Source organism: Triturus cristatus, chromosome 4_1 (assembly GCF_964204655.1).
Source record: "Triturus cristatus chromosome 4_1, aTriCri1.1, whole genome shotgun sequence".
Taxonomy (NCBI): domain Eukaryota; kingdom Metazoa; phylum Chordata; class Amphibia; order Caudata; family Salamandridae; genus Triturus; species Triturus cristatus.
Window position 1 is genome coordinate 533209811 of NC_140585.1, and position 27251 is coordinate 533237061.

At 42.7% G+C, this 27251-nt stretch overlaps 1 protein-coding gene across 1 annotated transcript in view; it reads right to left on the reverse strand.

Moving 5' to 3' along the window:
- Positions 1-27251, reverse strand: part of SYT10 (synaptotagmin 10) — a 189462-nt gene that overhangs the window by 31415 nt on the left and 130796 nt on the right. The window lies entirely within an intron of this gene.

The following is a 27251-nucleotide window of genomic DNA, read 5'->3' on the forward strand; positions in this document are numbered from 1 at the left end:
TGTCAAATAAACCCTATTGAGAGGTCTAAAACATCCTTTTAATTATTGATATATCGCTTCTAAGTACACATGGCTTTACAGTGAAAAGGCCCAAAAAGCTATTTTCACAATAGCAAGGAAGGCTGTTCTATAGGAAAACACTGGAATGCAATATTACATTACATTTATGAATGCTATCTCTGGGTAGAAAACAGCTAGAAATTCGATAACATTTTTGGATTCTTAGGTAATATTTATTTTAAAAGCTCAATCCACTGGGAGATGTTCACAAATATGAATGAAAGGGTACTTTTAGAAAGTTAGCTTTTCCCTGCCGAAAGCCTCTGGAAGAATTTACATTAGCTTACATCTTCAGCCTTCTGAATGCTTAGCCCTGAATGAGGTGTGAATACTGCTCCTAGAGCAGAATTCAAAGGCTTGGGTGTATTGTGATATTTCCGTCCCTCTGGCACAATGACCATTTGGGCCATGCCCAGGGACTTTATCACCCTTAAAGAGACTTCCCCTGTCAAAGGCAAATATTAGCTGGCACCTGGGCAGGCCCTTCCTTTGTTCCCCTAGTCAGGCAGGCTCCAATGTCAGAGGGAAGTCAGAGGAGGGGTTGCTCATCTCTCAGGCCACACCTCTTGGTGGGCACACATGTTCTGGATAAGGGGAGAAGGGCTTCCTCATGTTGCAATTAAGAGAGAGGGGCACTGTGGGATTGTTTGAAGCAGGGCACACAGGAACTGCTGCAAAAGTGAGTTGGCTGCCCTTGGGAACTTTATAACCATTGGTTAAGGAGGGGCCAGAGGTCACCACCACCCACAGGTTAGTGCCAGGCATAAATGTGGCACCCCTGAGTACCCTCTTCAGAAGACTCTGGAACAGTAAAAGAACAGAAGAAGGACTGCACCTGCTGTTTGAGGCCTGTGAGGAGACCTGAAGGGCTGGACCTGGTCTCACTTGTACCAAGGACAATGAGCTGGACTGTAAGGGTCAGTTGACTCTCTTCCTCTTAAGCTACAGGCACACAACAAGCTGCAAGAAGCCCTTTTCCTGAATCACTCAGCTAACCATAGTGCATTCCTCCTAACATTCAGAAAAACCTGTGGCCTAGAAACGTTTTGGCTCCCAAGACCTCCGGAGGACGGGTACAAACTTGCCAAGTAGTTTGAATCGAGGTGCATTGCCGCTGGACTGAAGATTCAGGTTTTTCTCACTTGAGCTTTTCTGCACCAACAAATCTGTCTCAGCAGAAACTCACAAAGATGGTATCCAGCCTTATCAGGCCCTCTTCAGCTACTACATACAGCCTTGCCCTGCTGGATTGATCTGAGCTCCACAACAGTGGCAATGATTGAACGTAGAAAACTTGACTTGGTGAAGGCACCAAAAGTATCCAGCCAACGAGAGAACTTTCCTGATCATGAATTTCCCCTTTAGAGTTTCCCTGCCTAAACCAATGGCTTCAATGGGGCTTTGTCGGACACCTACCCAATGATGTGGAGGACTTCTCGGATACAGCTTGCTGCCTTGCTCAGTTGAAGCACTTTGGCTTCCAGAAAAAAGACTAACGGCCTGATATATATTTAGGCGAGCCACCCTTCATTTCCCATGGAGCTGGAGTAAATTACTCCACCCCCTTAGTGGAGAGACTGCCCACCTAACTTATATATGATCACCAAGCAGGGGGTCATTCATAAAGATATTAGCAGGTACCGTCATCAGAGCGGTTCCTGTCAATGCATTTTACTCCCAAAATGGGATTTCCTTTTTGAAATGAAAACATGTAATACGTCCCTCGCCATTGAAAGCTTCTCTCATGGCAAGGGGAGCATTAGAATTGTTAGAGGGGTCAGTTTTACTATCCCACTCCAACTTAAGAAAAAGTAAGGAAGAGTTGGACTTTGGAGGGGTTACATCTGCTATTATAACTCCAATCAAAGCAACAGTAAGAAAAGTGTTGGACTTTAGAGGGGTCAAATTTACTATTCTATCTACAACATTAGCAAAAGAAGGCAAAGCGTCACATTTTGGACAGATTTACTATTCACTCTCCAGTTAAGCCATCAGTAGGGAAAGTGTGGGACTTTGAAGGGACTTCGATTTAATATTCCCACTACAATCTAAGCAACAGTATGGAATTTGTTGTACATTGGAGGGAGTTACATTTATTATTCCCACTTGAATCTGAGCAACAGCATGGAAAGATGTGCACTTTGGAGGGGTTGGATTATCTATTCCCACTCTTTGTCAGCAAAAGTAAAGAAAGTGTTGTACTGTTGGACTGTGGAGGGTTCAGATTTATTATTCACTCTTCGACGTTAGCAAAAGTAGGTAACGTTTTTGACTTTGGAAGAACCAGATTTGCGATTCCCACTCCAGCATTAAAAAATAGGGAAAATGTTGAAGAGCCTAGATGTACAGTAGATAATTGTTTGCACTTTTTGAGGGGGGGGTCAGATATACTCCTCCCAGAGTGTTAGGCTTTAACATTTACTATTCCCACTGCTATGTAAAAAAGATTTGAATATAATCCTAAACAATATCTAAAATAATACATTTATTCATATAAAACAAATAACATTTGTTTTAAAAAATACACATACAAATTAAATATCGCCCAAAGAAATGAACAAAATGAAAATTAATGCATAACAAATTATTAAACTGTAAGACATTTATATTAAGATAATTATTAAATACAAATAAAACACTTAACATTGAAACAAAAGGTTCACAAGATAAAACAATGTAATAATTACATTCACTGATCTAAAAATGAACGATTAATAAGCAACAAAAATTCACTGAGGCAGGTACTCACACATACTCAATAAAATATACGGGTAATAGGACTGTCTGTGCAAAGTTTTAGTTGTTCTAAATGCAAACTTGTCAATTTTGTATACAGATCTGGTATTCTTGAACTATCCATTGTTTCAATATGTATATGCAGGGCTGGTGCCCAGAAGGTACCTTACAAATCAATAAAATGTGTTTTAAAAAAAAAAAAGCAACAAAAATGTAAATAATTAATCAATTATTAAATGTAGTAACTATCAATTAAAAAAATACATAGAATATAAATATGAATGAGAACAATAATTTACATTTTAAATCTGTCCACCTTAATCCCCTACAAACCCAAAACCTATACAAAAATTAGCAATTTTTAATTGCAATAAAAATAAATGATATTTCATGTAAAAACTTCCAAACTATACTAAATCAAACTAAACACAATTAATATTGAAATATTAGTAACGTATAATACCAAAATAACTAATAATTATCACACTAATTAAACAATGTGTTTTTACAACTATATTAAATAAAATAATATTATGTACAACTATTTAAAAAAACTATATTAAATACATAACAAGCAATATTCATTTGTTTGATATTAAGTCCGACAATATTTTTTACATCAAAATAATCTGTCCATGATATTTATGTTACCAGAAAAATATTCTTTGATAGTTTACAAATTACAAAAAAGCATATATTGAGCTACAAAATGTTTAGTAAACTGCTTTGAATTGGCCTGAGACAGTAAGAATGTGGCAGGCAGAGAGCATGTGAGAGAGTGGTGCTGTAAGAGGTACATACAGTGAGATCTAAATACCCATATATACCAAACAAAGAAAATACAGTGCATCAGAACCAATTACACATACGGCAAACAGAGAGAACCGTATATACCCTGGAATGTTCCTGTATCAAGTGAACTATGCATGCTGTACATGCACCACAGTAAGAAAATAGGTTTCGGAAACACGGTAAAGTACAGTTTTTAGTCTTTTTACACAACTTTGCCAAGTGAAGGTTATGATGCAGTGCTTAAGTATCCCCAATTTTACAATGGCTTCCCTTGGTACGTGCTGAACTGTCGTGGAAGTCTTTAGATGCAAATCCTTCTACATTGTACAATTTGCTGTGTTTAGGAGTTCAACTCAATCTTCATTTGTGGAGAATCCTACACCAACAGTGAGGGGTTTGGAATGCTCTTAGCAGCTATTTTTAAACTTTTCTCTCCATTTTCTCTAATACCACAATGCAATTTTGCACATGCCCATGAAGGCGGAGGTACCTGCCCAGAAGGGCTGGACTTCGTTGAATAAAAGCAGGTGTTTCCATACCTTAGTTGCTGTCACTTTGTTTTTGGATGGCTTGTGATCAAGGACTCGGATCCGAAACGCGTAAAGTCGGCAGAGCAAGAATGTCACAGTGGGAAGCAGAAGGGCGCCGTTGACCTCACGGCACGAGGTGTTGTTTCCATGTGGGCATCCTCATTTAGGGCAACTTGGATTGTTTGATGTTTTTGCGGCTGTGCCCAAGCCGCGCGGATGAGCCGCCGCGACTTAGCAGACCTGTAGTGTCAGGAGGACCTGATGCCTTTGCGCGATGGAAATGCTCGAAAGTGAGTGTTCAGCTATTGGCAGCATTTTCTGCATTTCCTAATTACATTAACCCACTTGGGATTTTATTTGACACTGATTATCCTAACAATTGCAACGCCCACGTGGATTTCATTTAAGTATGGGACTGCTAATACCACAATGCAATTTTGCACACGCCCATGAAGGCGGAAGTACCTGCCTAGAAGGGCAGGACTTTGTTGAATAAAAGAAGGTGTTTCCATACCTTAGTTGCTGTTGTTTTGTTTGTGGATGGCTTGTGATCAAGGACGCAACTCCGAAACGCGTAAAGCCAGCAGAGCAAGATGTCACAGTGGGAAGCAGAAGGGCGCTGTTGACCTCACGGCACAGGGTGTTGTTTCCATGTGGGCATCCCCATCTAGGGCAACAAGGATTGTTTGATATATATATATATATATATATATATATATATATATATATATATATAGGAGAATACTGATCTAATGATCACTTTAGCTGTCAATTCTCTTTATACGATCATTGACCATGGACAAGGAATTGAAGCATGTCACCACTTCTTGAAAAAGAGACCAATTGAATTTCTTTAACACACGAATATGCTTTTGGAGATGATGCATTTGTGCCTTACTAATAACATTTTTATGTTTAATGGCACTATTTATAAGCAGGTCCTCGGTACCGCCATGGGGACTTGCTTTGCTCCAAATTTTGCGAACCTTTTCCTTGGCAAGTGGGAAGAAGATATAAGAAATGACAGCACTTTAATTTCATCATTTGGCAAAGTCAAACTTTGGCTACGCTATATTGATGATCTGTTCCTTATTTGGTCAGATACAGAGGAAGAAGCCAGTAGATTTGTAGAAAAACTCAACCACAATCATTACAATATTTCCCTTACCAGCAGCATGAGTAAAGAAAAAATAGAATTTCTCGATCTATTAATAACACCTCAAGGTAGGGATTTACAGACAAGCCTATTTAGAAAAACAGCAGGCAATACTCTTCTCCACGCTCTCAGCAGTCACCCTGATACACTTAAGTGGAGTATTCCATATGGTGAGCAGTTAAGAGCGAGGAGAAATTGCAGTACTACAGCTGCATTTGACCTTGAAAAAGACATCATGATCAAAAGATTTAAAGAGAGGTTTGTGGGATGCACTTGTGGTAGATGCATATAGCACAAAGAAGTTGTAGCCCCCAACCTCCAGACAGTTCTTGTGACGCGTTTCGGGCCTTACGCCCTTCTTCTCTGGCAACTGTCACAAAACAACCAAGCTTCACTACCAGGGATTCCCTTAATTTATTAACATAGACACGCCCTTGTGGGCCGGCTAATGAGTGCCGCTGCAAAGCATCATGGGCCTGGTAGTTTCAAAGTCAAATTTAAACCCATGTGGGTTGCTGGTTCCATTGTAAAGATGTTAAAAAGTTCTTCCTGCTCGGTGCACGGAGACAAACAAACTTCTTGATGGTGCGCATCCACTACTCACAAAACAACCAAGCCAGGTCGAGGGATGCACCACCGCATCACACATAGCGGGTCCGCGGCTGTTTACTGGGGCAGCCATGTGCGCGAGTAGTGGATGCGCACCATCAAGAAGTTTGTTTGTCTCCGTGCACCGAGCAGGAAGAACTTTTTAACATCTTTACAATGGAACCAGCAACCCACAAGTGTTTAAATTTGACTTTGAAACTACCAGGCCCATAATGCTTTGCAGAGGCACTCATTAGCCGGCCCACAAGGGCGTGTCTATGTTAATAAATTAAGGGGATCCCTGGTAGTGAAGTATGGTTGTTTTGTGACAGTTGCCAGAGAAGAAGGGCGTAAGGCCCGAAACGCGTCGCAAGAACTGTCTGGTGGTTGGGGGCTACAACTTCTTTGTGCTATATGCATCTACCACGAGTGCATCCCACTAAAGGCAAACCTTTGAGCAAATAAATATATATATATATATATATATATATATATATATATATATATATATATATATAATGAGTGATGTCACTGACCATGTCATGAGTGATGTAATATGTGACGTCATCAGCAGTGGATTGCGGGCGCGCGAGTTATAGTTAGCTGAACTAACTATAACGGGGGAATTTCATTGGTTTTTTACGAGTGAAATGTCCAGCTAACTATAACATGTGTGAAACCTATGGTTTTTTCAGTGAATATATATATATTCACTGAAAAAACCATAGGTTTCACACATGTTATAGTTAGCTGGACATTTCACTTTTAAAAAACCAATGAAATTCCCCCGTTATAGTTAGTTCAGCTAACTATAACTCGCGCGCCCGCAATCCACTGCTGATGACGTCACATATTACATCACTCATGACATGGTCAGTGACATCACTCATTACATCACTGATGACATCATCCATTGAGTATGTGTTTCTGAACAATTTTAATATGTTTAATATATATAGGGAAAGGCCTGTTGAAGAATGAGTGGGTGTACAAGTGTGTAAATGGATGATTTTCTGTGGTGCGTAACTGACTCTATAAGTGAGTCATTAAATGTATCTTACTGCAGACTAGTGACTAAACTGTGTAAATGTCTGTATGTTTCTGTATGTTGGTGTATAAGTGGCTGCATGGTTTTGTGAATACCTATATGAGTGTCTATATGAGTTATTGATTGCTTGTCTCAGTATCTGTATGGGTTCCTGAGTGTTTGTGTGGGTAGGGTGTGTGTGACTCTATGCATAGATGTGTGAGTGGGTGATTCTATGGGTGCATGGTTTTAAGAGTGGATCTGTGATGGACTGTATGGTTGAGTGTATGTATGTATGGGTGTGTTAGGGATTGAATGTATATCTCAGTGGTACATTTGTGACTAACTACATATGTGAAAGGCAGTATATGTGTGTGTAAGTGTATATAAGTGGGTAGATGTGAGAGTGTGTGATTGTGAGAGTGACTGTATGGATGAGTGTGTGCTTGTATCAATTATTCTATAAGAGCGTAAGAATGTGATACTATTTTTATGAGTAAGTGAACTTGAGTGTGTATAACCACATAGGTGAGTAAATGGGAGTGTGATTATTTGCATGACTGAGTAGGTGTGAGTGTACCTCTATGGATGATTGGTAGTGTGTGAGTGTCTATATAGATGTATAAATGCATATGATAGTTTTGTATATTGTGACTGTAAGTATGAGTGACTGTACAGGTGAATGAGTGGAGGTGTATGTAGACCTAAGAGTTAATAAGTGGCTATGTAGTTATTGGTATTGCAGTTTGTATGGTTTTGAGAATGGAACTCTTAAATTTTGAGTCGGTGTATCAAAGGTTATATTAGGGTGTGAGAAGATGTGGTAATTTATCACATGGATGACGTCATCAGTGATGTCATCAGTGATGTCATTTGAGATGTCATCAGTGATGTCATGAGTGATGTCACTGACCATGTCATGAGTGATGTAATATGTGACGTCATCAGCAGTGGATTGCGGGCGCGCAAGTTATAGTTAGCTGAACTAACTATAACGGGGGAATTTCATTGGTTTTTTACGAGTGAAATGTCCAGCTAACTATAACATGTGTGAAACCTATGGTTTTTTCAGTGAATGTGCAAGGTTTTTTAAATGCTAATTCCTAACTATAATGTGTGTGAAACCTATGGTTTTTTAAGTGAATTTGCAAGGTTTTTTAAATGCTAATTCCTAACTGTAACGTGTGTGAAACCTATGGTTTTTTTAAGTGAATTTGCAAGGTATTTTAAATGCTAATTTATGAATGTATTTTTATATTTTTTAAATATTTTACAATAAACTACCTATATATATATATAGTTATAGATTAACTTTATCCTGTGCGCATGCGTACGTCGTGCGTGCTCCGTATGCGCATGCGCGCGTGCTCCGTACGCGCATGCGCGCGCGTGCTCCGTGCGCGTATGCGTGCGTGCTCCGTACGCGCGCCGTGTGCGCACGGCAAGTCATGTGATTTAGAAACAACACTTTTCATTGGTTTATAGTAGTTTCAGTTCCAGAAACTTCCAACACCACACCCCTCATTATTACTTCTGATTCCCTGGGAGAAGGAGCTGAGCAGCTTTTCCAGTACTCCAGTACTTGAGAATGGCAGAGCAGCAGTCATCTTCTGGGAGTGAGCAGGAGACCCTTGTGAGACAGAGACAGAGGAAACAGAAAGACTCTTTTATATGGCAATTTTTTACATTTCCAGACGGGCAGAAGAAGGTGAATGCTCCAAAAGTCACTTGCACTCTTTGTGATCGTGTCTTATCAAGAAGAGATCCTAAAAAGAAATACTCTTTTAGTATCTTCACTATGATCAGGCACGTTAGAGATGGACATCCTGTGGCTTATGCTCGAGCTGCTAGAGAAAACCCTCCAGCAGCTCAGCCGAGCACATCCGCAACAGCTCAGCCGAGCACTTCATCTGCGGCGGCAGCATCACCTGGTTCGGTTCCTCTGGATCTACACCCTCTGTTTAAGAGGGTGCATATACAGTGCAATGCGTGCAATGCTCTTCTCTCTTATGCGGACACCAGCATTTCCCTAATAGAGAGCAAGATACAGCAGCACACGTGCGGCACCCTATAATTTTTGCCATGTCTTTTTTCCTCTGTCCCTCAATTAACACAACGGCTCTTTTTAGAGCCACCTAACATCTAAACACTTAAATTTGATTTTTAATTCTATTTTTTTTATGATTCCGCTGTGCGCGCACCGTGCGATTTAAAAAAAAAAAAAATAATAATTTTCACCCTTCATGGTCCTTCAGGGACCCCCTTACAAAAGCTAGGGGGTCAGTAACTCTGTACACTGCCCCCTTTTCACGTTCTCCACCTTTCTTTTTCACTGTCACACACAAAATGGCGGTCGACACTTCCTGATTTCGATCGATTCGAATGTTGATTGACATGAATCCACCAATCAGAATTACGCTCGCGCACGGCACCGTGCGCGTACTGTGTGCGCACCGTGCGCGCACTGTGCGCGGCTATAGATATTTATGTGCTTTTAACTGCAATTTTCTCAGGAACTACTGAACAGATTGACACCATATATGCAAAAGGCACATGCCTGACCTGAGGACTACCTCTTTGCCAAATTTCAAGTAATTCTGTTCAGCCGTTCGGGCTGTACCTTCGACTAAAGGTCCTATGGGAAAATGCATGGGGAAACGCGTTTTGGGACCCCCCTTTTTTCTCAGCCCCCGCTTGACGAATCACCCCGAGACTTTCAGGGTAGGAGCTGAGCGGAGTGCCCCATTCGTTTGGAAAATTTCGCAAGGATTCGTCAACCGGCGCCAAAGTTATTCAAAATAGAATTTTCAGATTTCCTATGGAAACACGGGGCCCGATTCACAGAACTAACTTAAGACAAAATCCTGAACTTACTACCATTTTGGTATTCACAGAAGGCACTTACTCATTTTTGTATTCACAGAAGGCACTTACTCATTTCGGTATTCACAGAAGTTAGAAGTCCTAACTTTAGGGCTGCTAAATGCCTTCTGTGAATACCGAAAGCCTTAAAATTAGGATTTTTCTCAGTTTAGTAGTAGTATAGTTAGGACTCCTAACTTTAGGACTCCTAAATGCCTTCTGTGAATACCGAAAGCCTTAAAATTAGGATTTTTCTCAGTTTAGTAGTAGTATAGTTAGGACTCCTAACTTTAGGACTCCTAAATGCCTTCTGTGAATACCGAAAGTCTTAAAATTAGGATTTTTTTCAGTTTAGTAGTAGTAAAGTTAGGAGTCCTAACTTTAGGACTCCTAAACTGAGAAAAATCCTAATTTTAAGACTTTCGGTATTCACAGAAGGCATTTAGGAGTCCTAAAGTTAGGACTCCTAACTTCTGTGAATACCGAAGTGAGTAAGTGCCTTCTGTGAATACGAAAATGGTAGTAAGTTTAGGATTTTGTCTTAAGTTAGTTCTGTGAATCGGGCCCACGGTCCTCACTATAACTATCTACTGGCGACTGCCAGTAGATATATATATATATATATATATATTCACTGAAAAAACCATAGGTTTCAGGCCTGATATAGTTAGGAATTAGCATTTAAAAAACCTTAGAAATACACTGAAAAAACAATAGGTTTTAGGGGTGTTATAGTTAGCTGGACATTTCACTCGAACAAAACCATTGAAATTCCTCCGATATAGTTAGTTGTACTAACTACATCTTGTACACCCGCAATCCACTGCTGATGATGTCACATATTACATCATTCATGACATGGTCAGTGACATCACTGATGACATAAGCAAACGTGTGCGATTCCTAGGTCAGCTTGATTTCCCCGTTTTTCACTTACTAAAGGTCTCGCAACATGCGCGAGCACTGCTGCGCAGTTCAACGCAGTTCACGAGACCTAAAAAAGGCCAAGAGTTACAGATATCACATGTGAGTTACAGCTTGGTCATAAGTTCTGTGGCGAGAAAACATTTTGATAATGACAGTTGCATTTTGTTGCATTTAGTGATTACAAATTATTAACGATTGCCCCGCTAGGGTGAGTAACTTATAAAGGAAACTTACTATACCTCACGAAAAAACTCAACGAAATTTTGGTGTCATGGTGCAAAGAAAAGTAGGGTGGACATGAGGGTTGGGCGCCTAGATCCCTGATAGGGCAGCATCCAAGGCTGCCTACATTCAGCTATAGTTCTGTAGCCTTATATATGGAACAGGTTAAGGGCCCTTAGCCTTGGGGCGCATACCGTCAGTGGGAGACCTTCCGATAAGTAACTCACCAGCGGGGACCAAATGTATTATAAACCTTTCCTGGTATCGTCCACTAGGTCTGCCATGCGCTCGAGCGCTAGCACCCTCCATAAACTTGCATGCCATTGGGTCAGCAATGGTGCCTCTTATTTTTTACATGCGGCAGCAACTGCCAATTTAGCCACCCCTAAACACAGCCACATAACAGAACAATCACTCTGCGTCTGGCATTTCAGAGTTGGGTCTCTAGTCCCCAACAGGGTGTGCTCCAGGGTTTGATGAATTGGATAGCCTAATATAAGCTTGATTTGGGATAGGATCTCTTTCCAAAAGGGTTGATTGGAGGTGCAGTCCCACCAGATATGTTTGAAGTCGCCCAATAAACTGCATCCCCGCCAACATCTATCTGTAGTGTTGGGGAAGATTTTGTGTAGTTTCTGGTGGTATAAATATCAGTCGTACATGATTTTGAAATGATGGTATAAATATCAGTCGTACATGATTTTGAAATGAGTCTTCCTTAAATACATTGAGCGGTTGAATTTCGCTATGTCGTTATAAAGACGCTCCCATTGTTTGTCCACTAACGGAGTACCTACCAGTGCATCCCAAACGCTTTTATATTGTGGGGTAGACTGGAGGCTTAGAGATTGTATGAGGGCGTATAGAAAGGAAATGCATCTCTTGGAGGTGGATCCCGATTGGGCAAACTTCTCTATGGGGAGCAAGTCTCTGGTGGTGGCCTGCCACACCAGAGGTTGCATCACTCAATGTTTAAGCTGCAAGTAGTGGAACTTCTCTTTAGTGGTCTGTGTGAATTGTTTCATGCAGTCTTGGAAGGTGAGGCTCTCCCCTTTATGAAATAGGTGGGAAATCAAAAGAGAACCTCCCTCTCGCCATGCCTCGCAGAGTCACCCGTGAAGCGCAGGGTGGAATGCAGCATTAAAATGTATGGGCGTGTGTGCGGATGGGAAGGTGGTAAACGGCAGCTTCCTAGTAAGAGTGCCCCAGACCCACAGTGTAGTGGATGTGGGTATGCTGATAAATGCATTGGGCAGTCTGTCATGTTTGGGCTTCCATAATAGATCCCATATGGTGCGGCCGGTGATCTGCCTGTCTATATGGAGCCAATGTTTTTTAGAGGCGCGCAGCGACCATTCTGTGATTACTTGTAACTGAGCCACCTTATAATATCCCTTAAAGTCCAGTAAGACCAGCCCCCCCTCCCTGCGAGGCCACGTGAGCAGGTGATAGGGCAAGCGGGCCCTCTTACCCTGCCAGATTAACTTAATGATCATGTGTCGCAGCTCTCTGAAGAGACCTTGTTCTAATGGAATGGGTAGCCCCTGGAAGAGGTAAAGCAGGTGAGGGAGTGCATTCTATCTTTTACATTTAACCAGTAATACCTTTGCATTATTGGCTTTGCACTTAAAATAGGGCTCAAATTTGGTCAACAATTAAGGTATTTGGACCCAAGGGTATTTCTGGAATCAAGTCTATCTAGGTTGTTCTAAGTGTAAAGGCATTGTCGACTCAAGGACCTACAAGGCATTCGAGAGTTTTCCTAAAGGGTTATCAGAGATTATCAACATTGATACAAGTAATTGCAGTATAAATAACACAGATATAACCCAAGGTCTAAATGGAGCAAGAGACTGGAGATGAGAGAAGTGAAGTGTCTTGCAAGTTAGCAATGATGGAACAGTTCATGGCTCCTAATGGACTCCATAGAGTGGTGATGTAAGTGTTAGAGGGGAATGCAATAATGACTGATTTATAATGTTGAGTTCACAGTTACACACAGAAGAATACAGATGTATAATAACTAAGCTCCGTGTGTGGCATAGCCATTGGTGGGTACCCAGGCTGTGCAGGAAGCCACAAATGGCAAAAAGGTAAGGGTTAAGTAATCCGAAGATCACCAGTGCTCTCCCAGAGTTTGACATGGTCCAAGCAAACTGCTTGTGCATGCCACGTACGTGTCGTCAAAGTACAGAATAGAAGCATAATGCATGTGGAGCCAAGGCGCAGCTCCAGCCGCTGTGAAGCAGTTGAAGGCAACAAAAGCATTGCAGAGATGTCATTGACTGAGAACCTGCTAGTCAGGCCATACATAAAGGTATTGTGCTGCCACACAAGAATACAGTTCTATATTATACAGAGCGTTGCTGTCAAAGGTGGATACGCACAAATACAGAAAAGAAGCACTAAAGACTGCAGTAGTCACATACATGTTAAAATACTTAAAGCGCTGGCTGACTAAACAAGTAACAAGAAAGCATACTGTGATTGCACTTACCAAGGCCTCGATAAGTGGAGCTCTACCACCTCAACCCCGGACAAGGAGACCCAAGAAGAAGCACGAGGGTAGTGCTTACTGAGCTGTCTAATACCTGAAGTGGCACACCACCAAAGCTGCCAGGTGGTGACTCGGAACAACTCCATAGGTTTCCAGAAAGGACTCCGATGGAGACCAATAAAGAAGGTCACCGTACCACAAATTGTCCTGAATGATCAGGATGTCTATCCATTTCAGGGCTTCAGAGATTGGTGCAGTTGATGCAAGTCCTAGTGGTCAGCGGACAATCTCACAAAGAACTCCACCCTCAAAGTCAGCCACTTCCGTAAATGATTTTATTGCTGCCGCCTTCCTGAAACCACCACCACTGTTCAATACCACCGAAAAGCTAAATATTGGTGATAGATGGATTCTGTGGAAAGAGACATTTGAGGATTTCAATGATGCACTTGAAGAGACTGAAGACAAAAAGATGATCAAATACCTCAAAGATCTTGTTGGAGATGTTATAAAAGAAGACATAAGGAAGATGCCATTAACTGGCAAAGAAATCACATATTAAAGAAACATTTAATCTCAAATGTAATCCAATGCCCAATGTAGATTACAAAAGATAAATTTTCTGTCGAGAATGACAGAAAGCTAGTGGAACCATTAATGAATTTGTGAATACACTAGAACACTAAGTTTAATAATTTTTTTAATAAACAATTTTATTAGATTTTAACAGCCACAAGGTGGCTAACTCGATCTAGGCACAAGTTAAGCATTCAGTATCACATATACAGGTCAGAAAAAAGCAAGCTAAGACATATACACAAATAAATCATTGAACATCTCTGGAGAGGTTTAATTAATTTAATAATGAAGAAGCTATACATCTTAGAGTTATGAATGGATGTTTGTCAGATTCATTCAGATTACAAATACTGAGAGAAACTCTTAGTCTAGAGCGAATGCTAATGGCTGCCAGAGCTGAAGAGCGTGCTGATAGACAAGCTGCTGACATGGAGGCCAGAGGTGCCCGGAATAAATAAGTCATGAGTGTGAAAAGTAAACCAAAGCAAAAGACTGAAGGACACAAGGTGATCTCTACACGTAAAACAAGTTGTGTTTTAGACGTGGATTTTTACTTCCACAGAAAGGTAAATATCCCGCCATTGGAAAGATTTGTAAAGGTTCTCGGAAGGAGAACCATTTAGTGACAGTTTCCAAAGGAAAAAGCAAGTGTCAAAGGCTGCCGGAACTTTCTAGAAACAACGTTTGACGCGCGCCCACAAGGCAAAGTTAAGACAAATTGACCCTGAGCCAAGACGATTGCCATCTAAATCAGCATCAAACAGTTCTCCTACACAAGCGGGAGGGAAGAAGATGGCTGGGCCATGTCAATGTTTACCTCAGAAAAACATGTGCATGTTGGACTGGCAGCATCTGGAGAAAAATGTTAGTCAAAGAAAAGTCAACATGCCAAAGCACCAAAGCCATTTATACATTGTCCGAAGATTACACTGAAAGTAAATGATTGTTCGATACCTTTCATCATTGATAATGGTGCTTCGATAAACATTATGGCTGAGAAAAAATACAATGAATTGTCTCCATTACCACAACTCACGCCATCGAAAACCAAGTGTATACATGCCTCTAAAAAGTCAAGGTTTATTTGTAGCGATGATGAAAAACAAGAAAACATAGGTGCAAGCACCCATCCATGTAATTAAAGGTACAGCGCCAAGTGCCTGTCTACTAGCCTTCAGCACAGTGGCTGATATGGGACTGATTTCCATAAACTACAATATGATTGCTCACCATGAAGTAGTAAGTCCATTCCCTTCATTGTTTATGGTTTAGGAAAGCTTAAGAGCATGAAAGTAAAGCTGCATAATAATAAGAACATCCATACTGATGCTTAAAGACATAGGCAAATTGCTTTTCATTTACAAGATGCTGTTGAAAAAGATCTTGAATTGTTACTTAAGCATGATATCACTGAGCGTTCTTCTGGTTCCACACCATGGGTTTCTTCCATAGTGGTATTGCTCAAAAAGGACAGTGAAGGAACTGAAAGTATATGCGTTGACATGCATTAGGCAAACAAGACAATTGAATGAGATCAAGGTCCAAACATAGCTGACATGATAACACAATTAAATGGTGCAAAAGTCTTCTCTCGCCATGATTTGAATGAAGGTTATCATCAATTGGACCTCAAAGAAAATTGCAGGTATGTTTTGTACACATGTTGGTCAGTTTCGATACAAAACACTAAGTTTTGGTGTGTCATCTGCTGCAGAACTGTTTCAAGACGTCATTTGACGTATCATACAGCCTTATATAAAGGCGTTCATCATAGCGATGGCATATTGTTTTGTAGCAAAAAAGCATGATAAGACTCTTAAACAAATATGTTGTTTACTGACTGATGCAGGTCTGACTTTGACTGCAGATAATTGTGAGTTCCACAAGACAAACCTATAATTCTTCGGCCATATCTTTTCTGATGGGGTTACGACACCTGATCCTGATAAAGCACAAGTGCTGTCAAATGCTGAACCCCCACAAGATATCTTTATGGTGTGTTCATTTCTTGGCATGGCCAGCTACTGTTCCAGATGTACACAAGAATTTGCCACTGTAAGTGCTCCATTGAGAGAGTTAATGAAAAATAATGTTTTATTTTATTGGTCACATGAATGTGAAAAGGGTTGTAAGAAAATCAAACAAGCCATTCAGAATGCTACTGAAATGGCTGATTTCAATCAAAAGCTTCATACAGAGGTTGTTGTCAATGCCAGCCCAGTTAGGTTAGGTGCTATCCTTGTCCAGCACAGGGGACACCCAAATGCTTGAAGACATATTGTGGCACATGTAAGTAGGAGTTTGGCCCAAACAGAAGGTGCTTATTCAAAATTCTGAAAAAGAAAGTTTAGCTATGGTATGGGCTTGTGAACATTTCTATGTATTCCCGTACGGAAAGCCTTTTACACTGGTAACTGATCATCAAGCTTTACTAACTGTATTTGGCAATCCAAAGGCCATGATGCTTTCTTGCGTTGAACGATGCGGACTACGATTACAAGAGTACAATTATAGCACTGTGCGTCGTCCAGAGAAGGATCTGAACCCTGCTGAATGCCCATATAAGGTCATGGGAATCCATCCAAGATGGCTGAAGATGATGTCAACTTCATTGTTAAATCAAGCACACCAGCTGACATTTTGTTAGCCCAGATTATCACTGCCACTAGCCATGATAGTGACATGTGAAAGTTGAAAGATATAATCACAGATTAGAATAGAACCAACACCCTTAATCTCTCACCAGTGATGGTGTCTATCAAACTTTTCAAAGCTGAACTGTCCATAACTCAGGAAGAAGTTATATGGTGAGGCTCAGGAATCCCGATTCCAGAGAGTATACAGCAGAAAATGATTGAAGTGGCCCAGGAAGGACATCGTGGAATCGTTGGCAAAAAACGTGTTCTTCAAAACCGAGTCTGGCATCCGTATCTTGATGAGCGGGTCAAAAAGGAGTTAAGGGCCTGTCACCTATGCCGCTGCCTTTCTACAGAAGTTACTCAACACACTGTAAACATGTCAGAACTCCATTTTTTCTTTTGGTCCACTTGACAATTGACATCACCTGATGGTGATTGTGGATGAATACTCCAGATTTCTATTAACTGAGGATCTTGCATCTACCACTCAAGACCGAATCTTTGAGAGACTAGATGGCATCTTTGTGACATGGGGTGTTCCAGCAATAATGAAATCTGACAATGGCCTGCCATTTAACAGTCAAGAGTTCAAAAATTTCTTAGAGCATCTAAATATAAAGCATCAGAGGAGCACACCTCAGATGCCACTGGCAAGTGGACTTGTTGAGCACTGTATGAGTATGTGAAAGAAAGCAGTGCAGCATGCTACTCTTGAGACGCTTGATCTAAAGATTGTGTTAAACTCCATCCTACAAGCTTATCATTCAACACCTCACTCAACCACAGGTGAAAGTCCTACAACACTGATGTTAGAGATAGCAATGACAACCAAGATGCCTCAGTAGACCAATCAGAGAGAGAAAGACAAGAAAGTAACTATTGAGAAGGAATTGGTTCATAAACAAAAGATGAATGCCTATGCTGACAAAAGACGACATGCGAAGAACATCATCTTAGAGACAGGAGATTGAGTGCTCGCATTCCAGATGAAGGAAAGAAAATCTGATGCTCCATTTGATGCCGAACCTTTTCAAGTGGTGTCTACCAAAGGACACATGGTGACTGCTCAGCGCACGGGGAAGTCTATTACTAGAGACTCTTCTCACTTTCCTCATCTACCTCATCGTTCATCAAAGCTACATGTTGAAAAAGAGACTGGTTACGAAACACCAGTGACTGCTGTTCCCTTTCCACTGTCAATGCAAATCCTGGACAATGATGGTGAAAATTCCCAATGACAGGATTAGGTCCCCAAAAAATTAAAATAAAAGTATATATATATATATATATATATATATATATATATATATATATATATATATATATATAAAATTTTCTTCTTGCGTCTTGCACATTTTGTGTAAAGTCTGGGTAGAAAGCAAGGGTGGTATTCCCGTATTCTACCTTCTTCTTTTCTCACGCCAAACATAGTACGGTATCCCTATCCCGGTAGTTGAGGAATCAGACTATTACAGAGCATGGGGGTACAACCGGAGGTGGGCACGCATTCAGGGATCTGTGTGCTCTTTCCACAATTAGGTGTTTAGAGGAAGCTTCAGCCCCGAACAGTTCATTTAGGAGCGTCTCTATGAAGTTCTCCATACGGCCCGTGTTGGTTGTCTCTGCCAGGCCAAGTATTCGCACATTATTCCTCCTGGAGCATGCCTCCAGGTTCTCGTTATTTTCTGCGATGATTTCAAGCAACCTATCCATCTGTGAGATTTGCTCTCTGCTGCTCGTGGCACCATCTTCCAACTCGGAAATTCAGTTTTCCGCCTCCATAATACGATGGTCATGTTGTTCTAGTTTATGCACAACTGGGTCTATTCGTAAGTTCATGGTGTCAATTTTAGCAGCTATGGGTGTCCAGCTGTTTTTCATGGTGATCAGCAGGGCCTTCAAGTCCTCTTCCTGGCACGCTGGTGTCTCAGTCTCTGGATGCTCCTTGGTTTGGGACCGAGGCGTTTTGCGTGTCTCGAAGGGTATTTTCGTTTGCTTCCAGTCTGTCCTGCCCATCTTGATTCTGGGAGTGGGGAACAGTACTCGCAACAGTGATGAGGAGGGGAAGCGCAGCACGGAGGGGAGGGGGGTGTAACCACCGGAGGGAAACTCGCGCTGGGCGCCCTGCAGTTGGTGCGGTTTATCAGCAAAGCACAAGTATGTCAATGAGTAGCTTGAGTGATTACTCTTTTGTCGGAGCCGGGATGTACAGCTGTGCCCTTATTTATGCGATAAGGATTGGGTCGTCGTGCGTGCACCGACACGTGCCGCCAAAGCTGAGTATTCACGTAGTTGCCCAAGAGCGGTTCTCCGCACAGCGAGTATGATCCTGGCACCTCGAGGTCTGCCTCTATAAGGAAACACAGGCCGCAGGCCTGAAGCAGGCACAGAAAGTAGCAGGGGGGGGGGGGGTCATGGTGTCGTCCTCCTGGTCCCCCATGCAGCATACAGTTCGATGTGGCCTAGCTCTTCACTTGATCAGGGGAACGCCGCTGCAGTGGGGGCGGGTGGAGGCAGGGCAGCTTATCCGGTGTGCTGGACCTGCTTTTGCTGGTATTCGTGGCTATGAGGGGGAGGGCACCTCTAGATGAGATTGCTCAGGATAGCACCCCTGTAGGCCTTCCCGCTTTGTGTTGGCTCCCCCCCCCAGGCATTGCAGTGTCTCCGGGAGCGGGCCTGACCCAGCACCTCAAGTGCTCCCACTGGATGCTCTGCGCTGGGCTCCTCACCTTTGCGCCGGGAGGCTGTGTTGTTGTCTCAGGACCCTGCTGTCTAGGGTGTCTTGTCCACCAACACTGCGCCGCTCAATGTGCGTGATGAGGTTGCGGCCTACACACCCGGGGTAGGCCGCGACCTCTGGCAGGTGATTAAGGAGGCCTCAGGGACCAATCCGCCTAGATGCTCCAGGCGCTCCCGCCAAACATCCCCCCGCCGGCTCCTCACCTCAGCGCTGGCATGTGTGGCATTGGCTCCAAGCAAGTAGGATGACCACCTGGCGGCATGCCGTGGACATCACCAATAGCGGCACCGCGGCCTCTGCTCCAGTACGAAGTCGAGGGCTCCGGTAGTTGGCGACGCCGACTGCACGCTCCAGACGCCGCACTGCATCGTGCCCGCCGGGATGGCGGCGCTTGTCTCTCAGCTACCAGGCAGCACTGGCTCAGGATATGGAGCAGCGACGGGACCTCTGGCAAAGGAGCTTTCGATTCAGCCAGTTGATTTGGAAAATTCACGACCAAGGATGGTGCTGGCGTATGTTTTGGCGCTCGGTCGGCAGGAGCCTCACTAGTGCGCGGCCATCTTGGTCGCACACCACTTAGCGCCCGGAATATTATCAAAAGTTTGTTGTTTTTTAATTAATATTTTTTTTTTTTTAGTATAATTATTTAAAACCATTACAAAAAATAAGAACACAAAAAACAAAAACAACAATTCACTAATTACAATAAAATACAGTAAACCACGCCTACCTTCAAATCATTGCATCCCAGCCCTTCAGATACATCAATTAAAATGCTGTTAGTTGCTGGTGCACCAAGCTTAATTGCATACAATGATAACATTTTAATTGAGTCCGCCCTTTATCTTGATTTTTGTAAATAATATCCGCTACTTTTTACTGCATATCCTTTGCATTCAGATGTTTCCTTGTAACTTGTATAAATTTAACAAACCTAGTAGTAAGCTGTGAATGATCAACACTAAAATAATAAATAAAGGGAACTTGTCGACATGTGGATATTCCCAAGTGAGTCAGTGGATTGCGGAGCCATTTGTTCCGCTCACTAATAAGAGCTGGGTAGACACATTAAATATGCAACATTTTCTCGTGCTCATAACTGCACGATCTACATTTCATTTCCCCATATATTTACTTTCATGGCGGCACAAGATCTATTGCAGGAGGCAGGCCAAATCAATATTTCATCAATTTCAGTTTAATTCTCACTGGAGAACTTGCTCCTGGATGCAATTTTCTTTGGCCAAATTCATGTGAATTCATGACCGTCCAAGCATAAGCTCGTTTGCAGAAAGCTATTTAGTCTCATTGTGTGAAATAACTTTCATAAACGTATTAATCAGTATTTTAAACCAGGTAGCCTTCTTTGATTTGTTCTATTGCGATTTGACATTCATAGCCTCAAAAGCAGATACGTGTTTCATGGATTGCCAATACCATCTGTCTCCTGCACAATTTATCTCCATATATAATATTTAAAAGGCAAAGTGCTCCAAATCATGGCAAAATTTAAGGTATGCTCCATGCTACAAGTGTTTGTTCAAGTATTACACAGCATCAAAAAGCCTGGAAAATTACCCTGGGGTCTCTTTTGAGCCATAAATGAGTTCAAGGAAAGATTTACATTGCACTTCCTGCGCCATAGGCTCTAAAGAAAGGTTAGTCAATTTATTTGATAATGTGTTAAAAGTAAGTCCAAGGCAGCGTATTTTTGTCCTCAATGAGGAGGGGTGGCAGCAAAAAAACTGTCCCACTCATCAAAAAAGACACTGAGATACTCATAATGGGACACATTCCAAGGATTCTTGCTTTTTTCTGCCAACAACCTCTATTTTAGTTTTAGCAAAATTAACCTCCATGTTATTGTTCTTACCATAAGTGTATAGAGAAGAAATCGGCCTCTGAAGACCACTAATCTTTTACTCAATAAAACGGTAATTAGCATACTGTAATGAGATAATGGTCTTCCACCAGTTTTAGGGGGATGGCATACCAAGCAGTAAAGACCCCTGTTTAAATGAACTGTATACAGGTTAAATGAAAGGGGGTGAGCACACATCCCTGCTCAGGTCTACCTCTTGTGTATATTTTAGCCAAGATAACACAGCCAGCACCCACTTCTACCCTCACCAAGGCGTTTGTGTAAAACATCTGAACTGCATGTAAGAACAAGGGCCCAGTCCCAAAGGCAGGATCACTATCATCTTTAAAGGATTCATTCAATGCTGTATCACCTGTGATAGCACCACCAGCAACATAGAACACTTCAAACTCCTCATCACCGCCAACTACACCCTGAGTGGCACCGTTATCTACTGTTTGCCTGGACAATGTGCCACATATGGCAGCACCATCATGGACTTCATCCTCCTGATTCTTGACTCCAGTGCCTTCTTTCACCATAGTGACCTCAACTACTACCTGGAGGACCTCATCGATTGCAAAATGACCAATCCCCTCGAGGACCTATCCAACCTCGGACTCACTCAGCAAATGGAAGGCTACACACATGCTGCCAGACACCTATTGGGCCCTATCTTCACATGCTTCATCTGCATCACAGCATCACAGTAGACAAGTCCACACGTATCCAACCCAACTACATCCTCATCAACTTTAAGCCTAGGCGGTGAACTTCACTCTGTTCACGGAGTTTGTGGAGTTTTCTGCACTCTGCGGAGTTCGCGGAGTGCAGAAAACTCCGCTTCGTGATGTGCAGCGGAGTATTTCAACCGCTCGCAATCGCGAACACTAAGTTTGCAATCGCAAACTTAAATTGTGAACAGTAAGTTCGTGAGCGCGAGCTGCAGGAATACCAGCACAAACTACAGTTCGCACTGCACTCCGCCACTCGCGGAACTTCGCAGAGTTTTATTGTAACTTCATGGACTTCCGCGTAGCAAAGCTCCCAGGACTATGCCTAGGCCTAATTTAGCAAACCCATCCCACATCACCACAGAATCACCAAATTGTAACAATGGACTAGAACAAGATCTCAAACATTCTGGCATTCCAAACTCCAACAAACCTGACGTCAAAACAACAACCTTCCCAAATCCATCTCCATCTTTAACAACTGGATCACTACCTGCATGGAAATGCTGGCTTCTCTCAAAGCCAACAAAGCCATGAGAACTTGAGTGCAAGCAAAGTGGTACATGGAAGAGCTCAAGCTCCCTAAACGCCACTGCAACAAACTTGAAAGCAGATGGTGACAAAGTCGGAACAACACTGACAAGAACACTTAAAAATCCACCCTCAGACTCTATCATCAGCAAATCAGAGCTACCAAACACTCTGTGCTCACTGGCCACATCAAAAGCAGAACCAATAGCAACAGCAAAATATTTGCCATAATGAAAAACTTCACCTCTCGGGCAGCAAACTCCTCCAGCATAACGCCCTCTAAGGACCACTGCACACAGCTGTCTTTTTCTTCAGCAACAATATTGCCAGCCTCCATGAAAACCTAAAGCCCCAAGTAGATCCTTCCACCCTCATAGCACTCCACCCCATCTCTACCAACACCCATAGCACCACCCCACACACTTGGACCACTAGCACCACCCAATAAACTGCAATGACCATGCAGTACATACACTCCAGAGCATCCTTGAACCACTGTCCTTACAACGTCTTCACTAAAGAGTTGAACCCAATCAGTGCTGCCCTCACCCCAGTCGTGAATGACTCAATAATGACAACCACCAGCCTCCTAGAAACTTGCCACAGTGTTCCCCCTGCTCAGGAAATATTTAGCAGACCTGAAGACACAAGACAACTGCCGGCCTATCACTCTGCTAGCTATCTGACAAAATTCATAGAAAAGATGATAAACAAACCCCCAGTCACCCACCTTACTGACAGTCACCTCCTCAACACAACCCAATCCCAACCTCCATGAAGGAATGAAGACCGTCGCCGACTGGATGAGGAACAGCCAACTGAAGCTGAACTCAGACAAGACGGAGGTCCTCATCCTCGGATCCACCCCCTTGGCCTGGGATGACTCCCGGTGGCCGACTGCACTAGGAACACCCATCAACCACGCACGCACCCTAGGGGTCATCCTCGACTCTACCCTCTCCATGACGAAGCAGGTCAACGCCGTCTCCTCCTCCTGCTTCAACACCCTCCGCATGCTTCGCAGGATCTTCAAGTGGATCCCCACTTAAACGAGAAGGACGGTCACCCAGCCCCTCGTCAGCAGTAGACTAGACCACGGAAACGCACTCTACGCAGGAGCCCCGGCCAAACTCCTGAAACGACTTCAAAGCATCCAGAACGCCTCCACACGCCTGATCCTCGGCATCCCTCGCCGCAGCCAAACCCTACCCCACCTGAGGGACCTGCACTGGCTCCCTGTCAACAAGATGATAACCTTCAAACTCCTCACCCACGCACACAAGGCACTCCACAACACCGGACCAACATACCTCAACAGCTGACTTAGTCTCTACACCCCCACCCGTCAGCTCCGCACCGCAGACAGTGCCCTCGCCACCGTCCCCCGCATCTGGAGAGTGACCGCCGGCAGCAGATCATTCTCCCACCTTGCCGCCAAGACATGGAACACCCTCCCTATCCACCTACCGCAGACCAAAGACCTCCTGACCTTCAGAAGACTTCTCAAGACCTGGATATTCGAACAGTAGCAGCTTCCCCCTCACCTTAGCGCCTTGAGACCCTCACGGGTAAGTAGTGAGCTTTACAAATGCTATGATTGATTGATTCAGGCCCAACAACAATACCGAAACCACCCTCCTCACTGTCATGGAAGACATCCAGATGATCTTGGACAGAGGTGACACCACTGCCCTCATCCTAATGCATCTTTCTGCATCCGTCTACACCACTGGATTGTCTCTTCCTGGAAGGCTGCACCCAGTTGGTCAGCCTGGCCCCCTTCACCTTGGATTCCATCAATCTCATTTGCGGAGTTGCACAAGGATCCTCACTCTGTTCAACAACTACATAATCTCACTCGCCAGCCTCATCTGCACCCACGGAATCAACACTATATCCGATGCAGATGACATGCAGCTTATACTCTTCCTCTCCGACAAAATGCAAACCACCTAGACCAATTTCTCTGCCTGCATGACCGAAGTCACCAGATGGATGAGAATTAAATGCCTCAAGCTCAATGCATACAAGATTGAAGTAGTACTCTTCGGCACAGACACCACTCTGACACTTCACCAGGTGCCCTGCAGATCTCAGACCCACAAACCTTCTGGCAACCCTGGCAAAGAATCTCAGAATAGTCATCTACAACCAACTCACCACGACTAGTTAAGTGAATGCGGTCTCGGTCTCCTGCTTCCACATACTCAAAATTCTCAAAGAGATGTTAAAATGGCTCCCCACCAACACTCGCAGAACAGTCATCAACAGCTAGCTGGACTATGGCAATGCACATTATGCAGTAATCAACGCTCAGACCAGACGACTCCAGACCACACAAAACTCAATGGCAAGCCTCACCATCAACCTCCCATCCTGCATTCAGATCACTCTGCACCTCAAAGAGCACCACTGGCTCATAGCTGACAATCCAGCACTCCTCAAACTACTTACGTACACATACAAAGCCTCACACCATATCAGTCCAACATACCTCAAAAACCGCATTACCTTCCACAAATCTACCAGACACCTCTGTTCAGCAGGACTCCTACTCATTCACACCCTAAGAATATGCAGAGCTAAGTTTGGCAGAGGTATCTTCTTTTACCTCACTTCTAAAGTCTGGAATGGCCTGCACATCAGATCCTCCTCCTCCTCAGTTCACCAAGACCTAACATTTCACCTAGCCCTGACTCTGGCTTTGCCCATAGAGCTCCTGCTTCAGCATCAGTTTACCCTACCAGGTGAGTTGCGTGCAATAGAAAAATACACTTAACACAAAATAACAAGGGAGCAATTCCCCAGTGACTAAGTTACTTTGATAAATGATAGCTGGACACCTTGTTGAATGCCAAGTTTTAGTCAACATATTGTTGTCAGGGTGAGGGGAAGCATGAATATTTCTAAATTCATGTTTGAAAACTAACACTTAAAAAAAAGAAATTCAATACACTGACATAATTTGATGTACTAATGTAAAATGACTCTGCATGTTATTTTGAAGAGACTTCATCATATTTGTACACATTTGCTGCAAGATGTCTTTAAAAAGAAGGTGTTCCTAGAGTGGTACAGGACACAATAGTTACTGCCTTTCTTTAACTTCAATTAACCTTTAAAGAAATGCTTGTCTGATAATTTAACACATTTTAGTGGTGGTACTGAGTCGAGTAAATAGAATCCCTGTGCTGCTGTTGACCAGGGAGCCACAAGGTCAATAGGGTTGCATGAGGCCCCGAGGCCATACTTTCAGTATCACTGTACTATAACTTAAGAAAATTGTTCATGCATAAAGCTCATATTGAAGTCTCCATTTACCAGCTAATGAGCACCTGAGAGGTCTAATTTAAATCTCTTACAGTCACTTGGAAGTTATTCACAAATTTTCTCTTTTCCCTTCACAATGGACTATCTAAATATTATTCCATTTATGGATTAGCGAATTCCTACATATCTTTTCCATCTCCTCCACCAAGATACTCTTCTCTTGCTAGGCTGTCTAAAAACAATAGACCTAGGCTCTCAAAAAAAGGGCCAGACTCCCTTTGGTCTGAAGGGACTATAGAAGTCTGGAAAGGTCCCCCGTTACCCACTTTGGAACTTGATAAATTCCCATTGTGGTATTTAACAGAGGATATTCTATTCTTATCCCTGTGCTACACAATATGATTGCCAGTCATTTGGCCACTATGTTGGCTCCTGCATAAAAGCATTGCTTAGGTCTGAGCAGTGTTCTCTCAGTAATTGTTAGTAGAATGTTCATCTGTTTTGTCATCTCAATATTGTCTCTGCCCTCAGGTTTTTCAGAGTAGCTCTTTCCATAAAATATTTCTAACTCCTTCAGTCTATTTTCCAGCTCATGCCATTTCAAGCCCCTACAGTGTCTCTGGTCTGCCCTTTCTGCTATACATTTACCTCACTATTGTGTTGAAGACATCCCATCTTATATTTGCTAGGACTCCACCATTGTCATTCACTCTAAAATTTTCTGTGTTTTGGTCTCTCAGCTCCATTTCATAGGCACTGTCTTCCAAGACTAGTGGTTCAAATCCCCAGTAATTCCTAACCCTTGCTCTTTCTCCATTTGAACAACTTCAACCAATTGATACATGATCGGAGACTGAAATTAGGCCAGTTTTTATTTTGTGCAAAAGCTCTACTAAGAATTCTGTGCCCCATAGGATATCAATTCTATAACTGGTTCTGTGACTATGAGAAAAGAATGTGTATTTCTTTTCTTGTGGATGGATGGTCCTCCACACTTCTAAAACACTTGATCCTGAGTTGGCCGTCAATAAAGATTGAAGCATGCCACTGTTGTAGAGTCTTCTAAGCAAGCATCTATTCAACCAGGGAGTCTGGACCACAGTCATGTCTCCAAGCCAGATGAGCTCCCCTTTGACATTGTATTTTACTGTATTTAGTGTCTGCTGAATGTGTGAAGCTTTATTTGCATTCAACACAAAAGAGAATGGTCAGTGTCACTAATCAATGCACTAACCAACCTATCAAATGAAGCATTCACTCTTTTTAATTCATCACCACATCCTTCTCCTTGAGATCCACATCTGTGTTAAAAACGACCATATTCCACACACCTTTGGGCCTGCTGCAGAACGGTATTGGACTGGATATCTTTTATGGCACCTTAATTTATCATATTTTGTACTGAGGGGGACTTCCTATGAGCAAATCACATCACACGACTCCTATAGCAGTGCCCTCCAAGTTTCCATATGCTGAACAGAGGATGTTAAACCCTTTCCA